Below are 15,320 nucleotides of genomic sequence, written 5' to 3' on the forward strand. Positions count from 1 at the left end.
CACATGCACGAATGTGTGAGTACCATAACATGTGCATGGTGGTCAGAGAAGTTTTGAAACTCATTTCTCTTCTGCCATGTGGAACACAGGGATAGTCCAGCTTTGTGGTAAGAACCTTTACCCATTGCTACAACTTGATAGCTTTGGCACTACTATTAAATAGAAAGAAATTAAATAGAATGAAATGAAATTATGCTGTTTAAGCATGGTTAGAAATTCTTTCAAGACCACCCTCAGGAAGTTCTGTTTGTCAGAGCTGTTGCCTGTCTGACCCAAGTGTGCAAAAGTTGCCAAAGCTGCCGTACTGCTGTGGGAAGTTAATAGGATATTTCCATGGAAACATTTGTTTCAAATTACTAATTATATGAGTTGGAGCTCTGAGAGCAAAGGACCAAGGTTGGGAGAGAGGACATGTATGATGCCTTCCCTATGAGAAAAGAGAATACTAGTGACAGGCATTTGATATGTTTTCTTAAGATTCATTTTGCCTTTCAGCGTTAGTTTTTCTGTATTGTTCTGTTTGCTTGAGAGACCTTGGGAAAACCCATCACTGAAGCCATTCATGCAAGTCCTGGAAGACTCAAAGGACACAGCCCATGGAAGTTACTGATTCTGCCTTACTCAAAGGACCTGCTGATCTGCTGATATAAGAAGGCATAGATGTCTGGATGTTCTATGAGAATCCTAAGAAATCACTCGTCAGTTTATCTATTTGTCATTTATATGGCACCCGTTATGTAAAAGTCAGTGAGGGATGGAAATAAGATTGTGATTGCATTCCTTGATACGTTTCACCTACATGTTCACCTACATGTTAGGCTGACATAACACCTAAGATGTTATGCTCTGGGTCTAATTGGCCTTTACAAAGGGACAGCACATCCCGTTGCAAGCAGAGGGCATTTCATAATTATACCAGAGAGATGCAAAATAATGCACTACTGTTCAAGCAGAGAATGACTCATGTTAGCTATATTAATAGGTACCCAATGTCTATTTGTTAATGAATGAATAAATAAAACTATTTCTGTTAAAGTTGCTAAAGAAGACAGCTTACAGTGTATATCTCAACTGTACCATAGAAGGATGCAGAGAGCATCTGCCAGGCCACCAGCTACCTGGTCCAACATTTGCTCACTTACTATTCACTACTGACTACTTAGTGACCCTCTGTGATATGTGTGCAATGGGAAGCTTACAGTATAAAGACAAAGGGTCCCTACCCTGATTGGATTTTTATTATCTGTGAAGGAGGAAACAGCTTATAGCTTCAGGTTGTATATTATGCATTTGTTGAATAAAAAATCATCAGAGTTGTAAGCAGTTATTGCTAATGCCTGTTGAACATCATGTCTCAGTACACTAAGCATGCAAGGTGTATTCCTCCCATTGCTGACATCTTTGTTACCTGAAGAAATGGTATCGTAACAAACATACATCTAGGATACTATAAATATTTAGTACAACCAAAGCTCAGCCTCAATTCCCAAAGTGTGCAGGATATCAATTAATAGAAAGCATATAAAGCTTGAATTGTTTGCATTGGGCCACCACACTCAGAAAAAAAAAATTTTTTTTAGACAGGTTTTCTCTGTATAGCCCTGGCTGTCCTGAAACTTACTTTGTAGACCAGGCTGGCCTCGAACTCAGAAATCTGCCTGCCTCTGCCTCCCAAGGGTTGGGATTAAAGGCATGCAGCACTGCTGCCCGGCCCTCAGAAAGATGACACAAAACCTTTCTGAGGTTCCTTCAATATTTGACCCCTCTCTGAGATTACAAGAACACGTAAGTTCCCTCTAATAACAACAGATTTTCCTTCTGTGGAGAAAAAGGGAGTCCATGGAATCTGTGCATATCAAAAAAGACATACATTTCCATCATACCTCTGTTCCAGCTTGGACAGGGCTCCAGGCTGAGGTCTTCTTAACTCCATCTACCAAAAATTTTAACTTCTGAGATTGTCCTCCTCCACTCCCATTTCCTTGTTAGCATGGCACCCTGTAAATTGATCTAATGTGACTGCCTTGTGCAGTAGGTGATTATGATCTGGCCACCCAACCCTGTCTATTCCCAGCACAGAGTCAGTGGTGACTTAAGGTTGGCTGTGTATCCACTAAACTGGCCCATTGCTGCTTTCCCTACTAATTTCGAACTGGAAACTATATAACCAGAGAGAATATCTTATTTCTCTCTCTGTTTGACAAGACTGTAAAATACAAACCCAGTTTCCCTTACTTGAGATCTTCACTTACATATTTATACAGTTATGAGCTCATTAAAAGAGACAAAGAAGAACACACTAAGAGCTGGTCTAGACTGCAGCGGTAACTCCTCCCCACTTAGGTCTGTGTTGTCACTTGGGATAGGAGAAGAGAATTCTACTCAACCTCACACACAAAGCAAAGGGTTTCAACCTTCCTGGCATTCACCTGAAGTTCTGCTCAAATTTCCTTGACTCATTTCAAGATCTTTAAGATAAACTGCTGATCTCCCTTTCTGGTTTTGTTTTTACCATGACTGACAAGCTGGAGTGTGGCTGAGTAATGGCCACTCTGCTTCTGGGGTCTTCCTCTGACCATAGCAAGAAAATCACAGTGGCCCAAGAGGATAGCCACTTTCCCAGATGTTAGCAACATCTGCCAGCACCCTCTCCTGCTCCAGTGATTTGCGAGCTCTCACTGTGTGTTGAACAGAATGATTCACATCTGGAAAACATCATCTCACCGTTTCCTTTAATCCTTGCAAATGCCCTCTAAGATGAGATTGTGTGAAACTCATCCCATTCCTGAGAAAAACTAATTTGCTATAGATGACAGAGACACAGCTGAGTAAGACATGACTAAGCTTGGGCTTGGCAGTAGGGCAGAGCCACACCAGGCTCCGGCTGTTCTCTGTGCTTACTCAGTATGCAGGAGTACTGAGCATCTCACAGCCAGCCCCAAGTTTTAATTGGATACCAAGGAATGTTGCAACAGCAGTGGTTGGTTTCCATCTGTGAGTAACTCCTTCCATCCTCCTCCCTCCACCCCCACAGCGTTTTGCTGCAACTGAGAGGCATATTTGACTTTGTTTAAGATGTCTTTCTTTCAGTTGGGTTTGCCATTTGTCAGACTGGTCTTCCTGGACCAGGCTGCTCTTCACAGGTATGAGCAGCAGCCTCTTGAGATCCTGGTGAAGCCAATTCCACTCCATTCATATTTGATTGTGTCAAACAACATTTCCCTTTGTCTCCTCACTTAACTTTGTGCCGTTTTCTACCAGAGGGAGAAAACAACCTGACTCACAAAGACAGAGTTGTCGAGCCAAATAGCCATCTTGTATGGGTTTTCTCTGAAGTTGGAAACATTCCGATTTAAAAACATAAAAGTAGTTTGGTTTTTCTGAGTCAAGAGCAGAAAATTGCTTCAATTCTGTATCTTCCAAGCATGGGGTTGCTACCTGGATCCAAAGCTTGAAATGCAGATGGGGTCGGGGAGGAACAGCAGTGTGTTCATAAGAGGGCTGGGATGTAGCTGCAGCTTCATGGCCTGGGCCTTTGCCCATGCCTCTGTGGTTCTGCACATGAGAGTGGCTCTCTGAAACCACTCATCTTCCTACACCCACAGAATGGGCCTTTCACAAAGAGTCTATCTTCTCTACTTTCCTTTATCCAGCTGGATCCTTTCTTTCACCAAATTACCCAAGATGCCAGTTTACCTCCAACTTCCTGGGTTCATGCTGATGTATCTAAATAGCTAAATACAGTCTCTATTTGTTTGTTTGTTTGTTTGTTTTATGTCAATGCCAAGCAGGAAAATATTACTAACAGCAAATCCTATGAACTCTTTTGTTTTGTTTTGTTTGGTTTGGTTTTTTGTTTGTTTGTTTGGTTTGGTTTTGGTTTTTCGAGACAGGGTTTCTCTGTGTCGCCCTGGCTGTCCTGGAACTTAATCTGTAGACCAGGATGGCCTTGAACTCAGAAGTCTGCCTGCCTCTGCCTCCCAAGTGCTGGGATTAAAGGTGTGGGCCACCTTTAATCCCATACCAGCATATCAGCATACCAGCATGGGAGTCTTCCATGGTTTCTTATGCAGAAATTCCCAAGTACATAGTTGGAGTTACCTGAAGTCCCAAGAAACGTAGGCCAGAATGAAGGAAGAAATAAGGATTTAGTTTTGACCAACCTCTCACCTAACAATTAAATAGACCTAGACAAAGAGTTGTTCTGTGTGTCTGAGGGTCCCTCCCTTTCAGCAGACTTAAACATCTACTCTGAGGTAAGAGCACTTCCCAATTTGAGAGTGAGGCAAGTAGGTCAGAGAACAGGGGCACAGCACAGCTTCAAGTTTTCCTGGCCAAGCTAGACATGTTGAAGAAAATGATGTTTCTGTTTGCAATTTAGACATGTATGGTTTCTATATTTTTAATATTTAAGTAAATGTTCTATAGGTAGACTGAAAGAATTTAAAACAGGCAAGATGTCTAATATATTTATATATGATAATATATATATAATATATAGTATATAAACATATGTGACCTTTGAAGTGCATTTAGTTGTTACATATTATATGGATTAAAAATAAAATATTTAAAACCAAGGCCCCCAAAGAGTGTTATTAGATGTTAAAGAATTAAATAGCTCATTTTATATTTTCATCTTTTTATTGCTCTGGATACCAAAAAAAGCTTTCTATTTCAGGAAGAATCCAGGAACTCCATTTTTAGTAAAATGTCCTGTCTATGTCATGGCTTCCATTGGTGTTCACCATTTAATCAGCTGGCTCACAACTGTACTTGTCAACAATAAAGCAAGCAAGCAAGCAAACAAACAAACAAACAAAAACATAACTCTCACTTCAAAACAGGTAAGAGATGGTGTATTCTGGATCCTGATGTGAGTGCCCATGCCTGGGAACTATAGGCTCAGTTTACTCTCAATCCTATTTTCTAATGCAGTAACAGTTTCATGAATAGAGAAGAAATAGTAATAAATCAAGGCATTTTTGTTTTCAAATGCATAGGTGAAAACACCAGGTAATGAGTTGTGGAAAAGTCAGGAAATCTCAGCTGGAGACCGTGAGTGTCTCCTTAGCCTTTTGGTTGGGTAGAAACCAGACATGCTTGTACATTCTGAAGAATTTGCCTTAATGCCATAGAGATATTGACTCACATACTGTACTAGATTGCTTTTTAAGTTTCTGTTATAAAGCACTGGCTAAAAGCAAAATGGAGAGAAGCTTGAGGTAAAGAAGGTCCAGCAGCAGGCCCAAGGTAGGATCCAGCTCAAGGGGAGGTCCCAAGGCCTGACACTATAACTGAGGATATGGAGTGCTCACAAAAAGGAGCCTGACAGAAACCAAGTCAAGAACCTGGATGCAGGAACTAAAGTAGGAGCCATGTTGGAACCAGGCTGACTGGCTTGATCAGCTACTTTCTCATACTGCCCAGGCCCACCTCACCTAAGGATGGTAGTACGCACAGTACGCACAGTGCACTGGGTCTTCCCATGTCAACCATCAAGAAACTGTCCCACAGACATGCCCACAAGCCAAGGTGGTAGAGCTAACTCTTCATGGAAGGCTCCCTACCCCAGGCTATGTCAAATTGACAAGTAGGAAATAAATAGCCATTAAAGAGGCTCAAAAAAGTCCAAGATAATTTGATTCTAGACTTGTAGTATTCCATCCCTCCATAGAATTGAAGTTCTAACCAGTCAGCCTTAAAAAATTAGTTAGGATTATAATAATCTAGCAATCTCACAAATCTCACAGTATATGATTCTGCTCTCATAATCAGAAATAATCAAGTCTCTATAATTTGTTAGGTCTCTAAGAATAATTAAACCTCATTAGGTTTCATTTTATTGGGGTAGCATTTGTACCAGAAAAGAAGTGTTTACATGACCATATGACAGTGGTTCTCAACCTATGGGTCATGACCCCTTTAGGGTCAGATCACATATCATATATCTTATATATCAGATATTTACATTGTTATTCATGACAGTAGCAAATGGAATCACCACAACATGAGAAACTGTATTAAAAAAATCACAGAATTTGAAAGGTTGAGAAACATTGTCATATGAGGAAGTACTAAGAATGGGCATCAATGATTAACTTTCAACTCATAGATCTATCCTCCAGTGGAGGGTCTGGGTTTATTTTGCCCTCCTCTTCCCTCAGTTTTTCCTTCTCTGATAATTTTCTTATTGTCATTTCTTTGGACCAAGAGAAGGGTAACTCTCCTTTTGTTTCACACATATTTTGTATTAGACATATTTAGCACTGATTGTCCAAAGTGCTAGATCCTGAACACTTCTCAAAGCCTATTAGTGGATCAGTGATGAACTTTGCTTCTATAAAATCCCTTCCTTACTGGAGAGTAAAAGATATGAAGATACATCTCTAAATTTATAAAGCAACAAAATTATATCATATGCTATATTTTAAATGCATCATTTCCCCTTTCTCTAGTTCTCTCCAAAGCCCTGCCCTCCTCTTACTCCCTTTTAAGGTGATGGTTTCTCTCTCTCTCTCTCTCTCTCTCTCTCTCTCTCTCTCTCTCTCTCTCTCTCTCTCTCTCTCTGTGTGTGTGTGTGTGTTTGTGTGTGTATGTGTGTGTGTATGTGTGTATATGTATGCCATATATAAATATATAAATAAAATATATTCAAATATATAAGTAAAACCCTCTAAGTCCACTGAGTCTATTTAGTTGCTTGTGTACATGTGATTTTGAGGCTAACCACTTGGCACTAGATTATCAGTGAGGGGTTTCATCCCTCAGAGAACCTACGTCTCCCTCTTTCAGCAGTCACTGTTTGCCTGTAGTTCTTTGTTGACGTGTAAACTCCACAAGATTCCCCCTTTCCCCATCAACAAGTCTATCGGTACTCTCATTGTCCAGGCCTATATTGTTGAGATATTGTGGGTGTAGCTTCCTTGTAAGTTCTAAGACACACAATATTGTGACAGACTTCCTGGTCCTCTAGCTCTCACAAGCTCCCCACACCTTCTCCCATGGCATTCTGGAGCCTTACGTGTAGAGAGTTGTGTTGTGGATGTATCCATTTGGGCCAGGCTCCCCAAGATCAATTTATCTTTCCTTATGACCAGTTGTGCTTTTCTGTAATAGTATCTCTTTTCTGCCAATAGAAGTTTTGTGGATGGGTAATGAGAACTACACTTATCTGTAGGTATAAGGATAAATTATAGAGTGCATTTAGAAATTACACTGGCTTAGTAAAGTGGTAGTAGTCAATTCTTCTCTAAGATCCATGAACCCCCGACCCTGAGTAGCTGACTAGGATCTTAGCACCACGAATCATTTCCCTCATGTTGAGTGACCCTTAAGTATAATTGAAGAGATGTTGCTTAGAATAAAGAGATGAATGACACTATCACATCTTTAGGGGCATCTTGCCATGCTGCCCATTGCAGTTTATGTGTAGGACGATTATAGGACTATTGATTGCTTTTATTTGGCAGTTTGCAGTTCTTTTTGGTACTATGGAAGCTAGACCTTAGGAAGATTGCTTTCAGGTTATACCTGAAAATCTAAGTCTTTGAAGCCTGTGTCTAAAGCATGGGGTGTTGCCAGCAAAAGGAACTTCAACCTCTGAGAGGCAACTAAGAGCAAGAGCAACAATGCTCCCTACAAGAGCTTTAGATTGTCTTCGTGAGGGTTTCATTGCTGTGAAGAGACACCAAGACCAACTCTGGCAACCCTTATAAAGGAAAATATTTAATTGAGGATGGCTTACAGTTTCAGAGGTCTAGATCATTATCATAGCAGAAAACATGGCAGTGTGCTGGCAGACATAATGCTGGAGAAGGAGCTGAGAGTTCTATATCTTGATTCAAAGACAGCAGAAGGAGACTGTGTCACATTGGGCATAGCTTGAGCACATATGACTTCAAAGGCCACCTCCATAGTGACATACTTCCTCTAACAAGGCCACACCTCCTCCAATAAAGTCACACCTCCTCCAATAAGGCCACAACTCCTAATAGTGCCATTCCATATGGCCAAATATTCAAACACATGAATCTATGGGAGCCAATTCTATTCAAACCATCATACTATCTAACAAAACAAAAAAACCTCTATACCAGACATCAGAAATCTATCAAGTTGTTGGTCAAGGTAATCTAAGTGGTCCCATAAGACAAAAAAAAATCATTTTAAAAAAAAGTTCAAGTGACCATAGGTGTGTGTGGGTTCATTTTTGGGTTTTCAGTTCTATTCCATTGATCTACCTGTCTGTCACTGTACCAATACCATGCAATTTTTTTTATCACAATTCCTCTGTAGTACAGCTTGAGGTCAGGAATGGTGATTCCACCAGAAGTTCTTTTTATTGTTGAGAATAGTTTTCACTATCTTAGGTTTTTTGTTATTCCTGATGAATTTGCAAATTGCTCTTTCTAACTCTGTGAAGAATTGATTTGGAATTTTGATGGAGATTGCAAGATGGTCATTTTTACTATAGTAATCCTGCCAGTCCATGAACATGGGAGATCTTTCCATCTTCTGAGATCTTCTTTGATTTCTTTCTTCAGAGACTTGAAGTTCTTGTCATACAGATTTTTAATTTGCTTATTTAGAGTAACACCAGGTATTTTATATTATTTGTGACTACAGTGAAGGATGTGTTTCTCTAATTTCTTTCTCAGCCTGTTTATCCTTTGTGTAGAGGAAAGCCACTGATTTGTTTGAGTTACTTTTATATTCATCTACTTTGCTGAAATTGTTTATCAGGTTTAGGAGTTCTCTGGTGAAATTTTTGGGGTCACTTAAGTGTACTATCATATCATCTGCAAATAGTGGTAGTTTGACTTGAGAAGCACCTAAAAAAATGCTCAACATCCTTAATCATCAGGGAAATGCAAATCAAAACAACCCTGAGATTCCACCTCGCACCAGTCAGAATGGCTAAGATCAAAAACTCAGGTGACAGCAGATGCTGGGGAGGATGTGGAGAAAGAGGAACACTCTTCCATTGCTGGGGGGGGTTGCAAACTGGTACAGCCACTCTGGAAATCAGTCTGGCAGTTCCTCAGAAAATTGGACATAGTACTACCTGAGGACCTAACAACACTACTTCTGGGGGTATACCTAGAAGATACTCCAACCTGTAACATGGACTAGAAGATGCTCCAACCTGTAACAAGGACACATGCTCCACTACGTTCATAGCAGCCTTATTTATAATAGCCAGAAACTAGGAAGAACCCAGATGTCTCTCAACAGAGGAATGGATACAGAATATGTGGTACATTTACACAATGGAGTACTACTCAGCTATTAAAAACAATGAATTCATGAAATTCTTAGGCAAATGATTGGAACTAGAAAATATCATCCTGAGTGAGGTAACCCAAACACAAAAGAACACACATGGCATCCACTCGCTGATAAGTGGATATTAGCTCAGAAGCTCAGAATACCCAAGATACAATTCACAAACCACATGAAACTCAAGAAGAAGGAAGGACAAATTGTGGATACTTTTGTCCTTCTTAGAAGGGAGAACAAAATACTCATGGAAGGAGTTACAGAGACAAAGTATGGAGGAGAGACTGAAGGAATGACCATCCAGAGACTGCTCCACATGGGAATCCATCCCATACACAGTCACCAAACCCATACACTATTGTGGATACCAACAAGTGCTTGCTGACAGAAGCGTGTTATAGCTGTCTCCTGAGAGGCTCTACCAGTGCCTGACAAATACAGAAGTGGATGTTCGCAGCCAACTATTGGACTGAGCACAAGGTCCCCAATGGAAGAGGTAGAGAAAGGACCCAAGGAGCTGAAAGGGTTTGTAGCCCCATAGGAAGAACAACAATGAACTAACCCCCACAGTTCCCAGGGACTAAACCACCAACCAAAGAGTACACATAGTGGGTCCTCATGGCTCCAGCTACCTATGTAGCAGAGGATGGCCTTGTTGGTCATCAATGGGAGGAGAGGCCCTTGGTCCTGTGAAGGCTCTATACCCTAGTGTAGGAGAATGCCAGGGCCAGGAAGCTGGGGTAGGTGGGTAGGTGAACAGGAGGAGGGGGGAGAGGATAGGGGGTTTTCAGAGGGGAAACCAGGAAAGGGGATAACATTTGAAATGTAAATAAAAAAATCTAATAAAAAACGAAAAAGAAAAAAAGCTTAATTTCAATGTGATTCTTCACATACTTGAAGTATTTTTAAGCTCTTTATAAATATTTTGTACTTCACATTTAAAATGGAAAGATGTTATTTTCAAACATCATATATTTCATCTGTTGTCTATGAATGACATCTCCACTGGCTGTAGAAGACCTACTTATTCTCTCAGTAGCAGCTGCATCTCTTGCCAAGGGTTTACTCTTCTAGTTTCCATAGTGTAGAGTCACCTGGTACTGAGTTCATCTTGCTGTGTCCTTGTATGTAGAGACACCGCTATCAGCACTTCAAGGGCAAGAGCCAAAGTCATTTAATTAAAACAAAATGTGTACAAATTGAAATGGGTAATTTCTTATCTTCTGCTGGTTAAATGGAATTATAGGATGTAGTGGAAAGAGCACGAGGCTGGTGATTAAAGACCTGCGTTTTAAGGGTCGACTTTGGACAAGTGGTTTCACGGCTGAATCAGTTTGTTTAGCATGCAGATGGAATTACTTGCGATGATCTGCTGATAGCCAAAAGGAATGGAAATGTTCGAAGTTAAGGGAAAACAGATACCACAAGGTAAAGGAAGAGGCACAATGAGTGAGGGGAGTAGGGATGGAAGGTGGTCCTGGAGGCATGGACAAATTATCTGTACTAAATCCATCCCTGTATGCAATGAATATACATCTATACTTTTAAAACCATAGCTGGAAAGAAAGCTTCACTCTGAAAAACACATGGTTTGCATTACTCCATAAGGACGTTTCCACAAGAAGCTGATGTAAGTGGGTAGTGGTGGAGTGAGAACCTGGGGCTGCTACTAGCACTACCTTTGCTAGCCTCTAGTGGCAAGGCTTTGGCATTTGATTCAACATTGCTTTCTATGCAGTAGGAGGGTGCATTTATTGTAGCATTTCAAAAACCCCATTTGGCTTTATAGAACCTGAAAAGAGTCCCATGGAGTCTCTACCCCAGGAGGCACTGGCTGAGATAACTGCCTTAAGAAGAGTGAGAGATTTTCAAACAAGTCTAAGGGTAAACCTAAGAGCCAGAAACTTCACAGGTTGCTTTGTTAATTGTTACATTTTTCTTTTATGTTTGTTTTGAAAAGGTCTGGATATATGACCTGGGTGAGCTTTGATTTCTTAATCCTCTTGTCTCCGCCTCCCAAGTTCAAAAATTATAGTAGTGTATTTCCTGGCTACTTGTTTCTTTGCAAATTCTGAGATTGATGATTAGCTAAATTTCACTCATAAAACAACAGCCATGGAACTAGTCATGATAGTGCCTCCTTCATAATCCTAGGTACTGAAGAGGCCGAAACAGGCTGCAGAGCTTGAGGAGAGCTTGGGTAACTTAGGCAAACTGTCTCAAAGTAGAAGTTTAAAAAGAAGTGTCTGATGATACAATGTATTTATTTAGTCGTGAGAGTGTTTATCTACCATCGGTGAGGTCTTGGTTTTGATGTCTTGCACTGGAAAAGAAGATGAAATGTTTTTAAAAAGTGTAAGGGAGATAATGAGATGGCTAAACTTTCTCAAAGAAAAATTCTTTTGTTTTGATTCTGCTACACATTACAACTAGAGTAATAAAGAAATGACTGTAGACAATAATTATAGTGATAAAGGCTGGAATCAATATGTCTAAGGTAAATCACCTTGCCTTAATTGTGTTATCATTGTCCCAATTTCCAGCAGAAGGAAGTGAAGCATATGGAATATAAAGTAACTTGGTCAAGGTTATGCAGTAGATGGTGATAGAATGAAGATTAAACCAGGGTTACTCAGTGCTTTGGGGCACCTGAACTACCATGGTGCTTCCAGTATATATGTGGTAAGGTCTTAAATTTTATTAAAGTTATAGAGCATGATTACTGGTAACTGAGTAAAGATTCCTAAGCTATAGACAAATAGCAAATTCGTAAAAGAGATTAGAGAGACAAACACTTACCGTGCTGGGCAAACGTTGAATTTGCTGCATGACAGTTTATGTATTCTCTTTCTTGTATGAAAGTTAAGGTTCTCAGAGCTCATGGAAGTACTGTGCAAATACTCCAGTGCTTGGACCTAGAACCCTAGACATTTTTTTTTTTAGGACCTTGAGCTGAAATAGTATCAACTTAGATTTCAACTAGCTTGGAACTCCCAGTAAAGAAATGAGGTCATAATGACGGTGCATTTATAAAGAATTATGGTTTATCACAGTTATGTAGCTATTGAATAATCCGTAAGTCATCAGCATTTGGACACTGGCTATCAAACCACTTCAATTCAACAAGTAGAAGACAGGGGATGTGACTTCAGACTGTGCCTATTACAGTTGCTCATATACTTGAGTTGGAGACTAGGTAATCCTTATCCACTTTTCCTCATTTAACACTCTTTTGCATATTCTGCTTTAAAGCCAATTCTAGTTGATAATATAACTAATTTTGACAATTTTCTTTCCAGGAAGTTCCCATGTCTAGTTGATTCCTGGCACATAGTAGGGTCTCTAAGAATTTTTTTTGAATGAATAATTGGAAGTTAAAACATATCAACCATCACACTAATAGGTAATTAAGTACACAACAGATATCACCATCTCTTTTTTAACTGAATCCTCATATGTCTCATAAGGACTACTGTCTCAAATAATAGAAATCATGTTTTGGGTAATAGAGCTCCTGGAGATGAACTAGTACCCACTTTAAAAGGTGATACCATGAGTCAACATGTGTGTCCATATAGGTATTGAACTCTAGATAGCCCTCGGCTGAGTATATCAAACTGACTGAAATATGGTCTTGACCCACTGAGCAGGAACAGTTGTTTGAGAATATAGCCATCCAACCCTTACTCCTCTTTATCTCATGCAGCCATAGTTAAGCTTTGGAGCTGTGACCTGTTTGTTTGTTTGTTTTGTTGGTTGTTTTGGTTTGGTTTTTTTTTTTTTTTTTTAGATTAACTCAATAGCATTTGCTCTGTAACATCCTGAAAAATCTCATTAAAAGAAAAAGTTGGTTTCATTTTTTTTAATGAGTTGATGAAGCACACAAGGAAAGAAGCAAGCAACAGCAGCAGCCACAACCTCCTTCAGCAAAGGTAGAAGGGAGATGACAAGTGATGAGTGATGGAGAGTGCTGCTGACCAAGAAAGCACAGGAAGCTTAGAACTGTAGACAAAGGCTTCTTGGGGATTCATTTAGGTAAGACTAAAAGTAAAATGATTAAAGAAACAAAAGCCCAGATCCACTCTTCGCTGCCTCCATCAGGCCATCTATCCAGACACCTGCTGCTCTCCCACCCTACAAGTCCGTTATTCTCTTAGAAAGAGTAAACGGGGTGTTTCTTGAATGAAACTTATTCCAGCTCAGAATGGGAACCATGCAAATATGATATTTACTGAAATCTTTTGCCAAATACCTATTTTTTTTTAACCAATTCAGTTGCCAAAGGATAGCAGGGCTATTCTTGGTTGTCAACTTGACTACATCTGAAATTATCTAAAACCCCAAAATGGAGGACACACCTGTGAGGGATTATTGTGTAATTTGAAATAGGAAGATCCACTTCTAGTCAGGATCTTTGTGTTAGTCCAGATCTTTAAATCTGGGGAGATAGGGGACTTGCCTTTAATCCAGATCTTGAGGCAGGAAGACACACCTTTCATAAAGATCATTTGAGCTAGGGAAACCCACCTCTAACCTGGGCCACACATTTTGCTGGAAACCTACATAAAGACATGGAAGAAAGAAGCTTTTGCTTTCTGCTTGCTTGCTCTTGCCTTGTTAGCAAGTCCATTCCTTCAGTGGCATTAGGGTCTACTTCTTTAGGATTCCAGCATCTACTGAAGACCAGCTGAGACATCCAGCCTTGTGGACTAAAGCAACTACTGTAGTCTTGGACTTTGCATGGATTAGCTGGACTGAAGCCTGTAAGTCATTCTAATAAATCCTGTATATCTATATATGTGTGTGTGTGCAAAAAATTAAATTTATGTATTAATATACTTATTAGTATAAATTAATAAGAATATTAATTTAATATTATTATTTAATAATCAATATATTATTGTATGTGAAATATATTTATAGAAATATATGTAAATATAAAAACATGACTATATTTAAATATTCATTCTACATAATTCTAATATATTCACCTTATATCACACATATTCATTCTATGTAATATATATTAAAATACATATATAAATATAATTGTATATACTATTATATATTACATAGAATGAATATATATAATATATGTTTATTAATTCTACAAGATTTTTTTACTCTAGAGAACCCTGACAAATACACAGAGCACTGGTCACTAGCTAGGGATTTAGGGATCAGCCTATTGCTAACTCAGTGTATTTTATATCTAAAGAACATAGTAAAAGAAATCATACAAAGAAGAAAGGAGAAGAAATGAGTGAAGAAGTAGTTTAAGAAAATTTGAGAGTCCTGCACTTTTTAAATGTATGTCTTTCACTGTATGAGTGTGTGGGGCTGTGGGGCTGTTTGTACTAGTGTGTGTTTGTGTATCTCTGCATATGTTCATGTGCCTATGAAGGCCAGAAGAGGACACCAAATCCCAGGAAGCTATAGTTATAGAGACCTGTGAGCCACCCAACACAGGTACTGGAACCTAAACTCAGGTCCTCCACAAGAGTGGCAAACATTCTTAGCTGCTGAGCCATCTCTCCAGCCCCAGGGCCATGTAATTTTAGATTGAGGATACTGCTCGTTATTCAGCACAAAAGATGGAAATAAACCTACATTTTGAGATGCTATTATGAAGTTTAAGAACGTTGGCAGTTGAAGAGAGATATTTAAGGTAGCTCAGTTCTAGAGGATGACAGTCAGTGATGGGGAGTGCCGGTGGACAAAGAAAGCCCAGGACCTGTAGTCAAGAGGCTCCTTGAGCATGACAGTTTGAAAACAGTTAAAATCATCTGCTCTGATGTCAGGGCCCACGAATCACTGAAGAATGGGACCCTAGACTCAAATAGTATGCAAAAGCAAAGAGTGTTTATTGAACAAATTCTTGCATGCAGGGGCCCATTTCCACTGGGATGGAAGGATCCTGACTGAATTCAAAGATTTAGTTTAAAGTCAAAAAGAGAAACATTAGGGAGTGGTAAGTGATCTGTATCTTCATTGGTGGGTTCTATCTCTGTGGGGGGCGGGGGGCGTGGTAAGTGATC

General features: G+C 39.6%; 1 long non-coding RNA gene across 1 annotated transcript; it reads right to left on the reverse strand.

The window, feature by feature from the left end:
• Positions 1-11,527: 11,527 nt before the first annotated feature.
• Positions 11,528-12,256, reverse strand: LOC116073879. Its single transcript, XR_004111954.1, has 2 exons — positions 12,082-12,256; positions 11,528-11,605 (listed from the first exon to the last, which is right to left on the reverse strand). It is a non-coding gene; the product is annotated as an uncharacterized LOC116073879 (long non-coding RNA).
• Positions 12,257-15,320: the final 3,064 nt, after the last annotated feature.

Source organism: Mastomys coucha, unplaced genomic scaffold (genome assembly GCF_008632895.1).
Source record: "Mastomys coucha isolate ucsf_1 unplaced genomic scaffold, UCSF_Mcou_1 pScaffold23, whole genome shotgun sequence".
Taxonomy (NCBI): domain Eukaryota; kingdom Metazoa; phylum Chordata; class Mammalia; order Rodentia; family Muridae; genus Mastomys; species Mastomys coucha.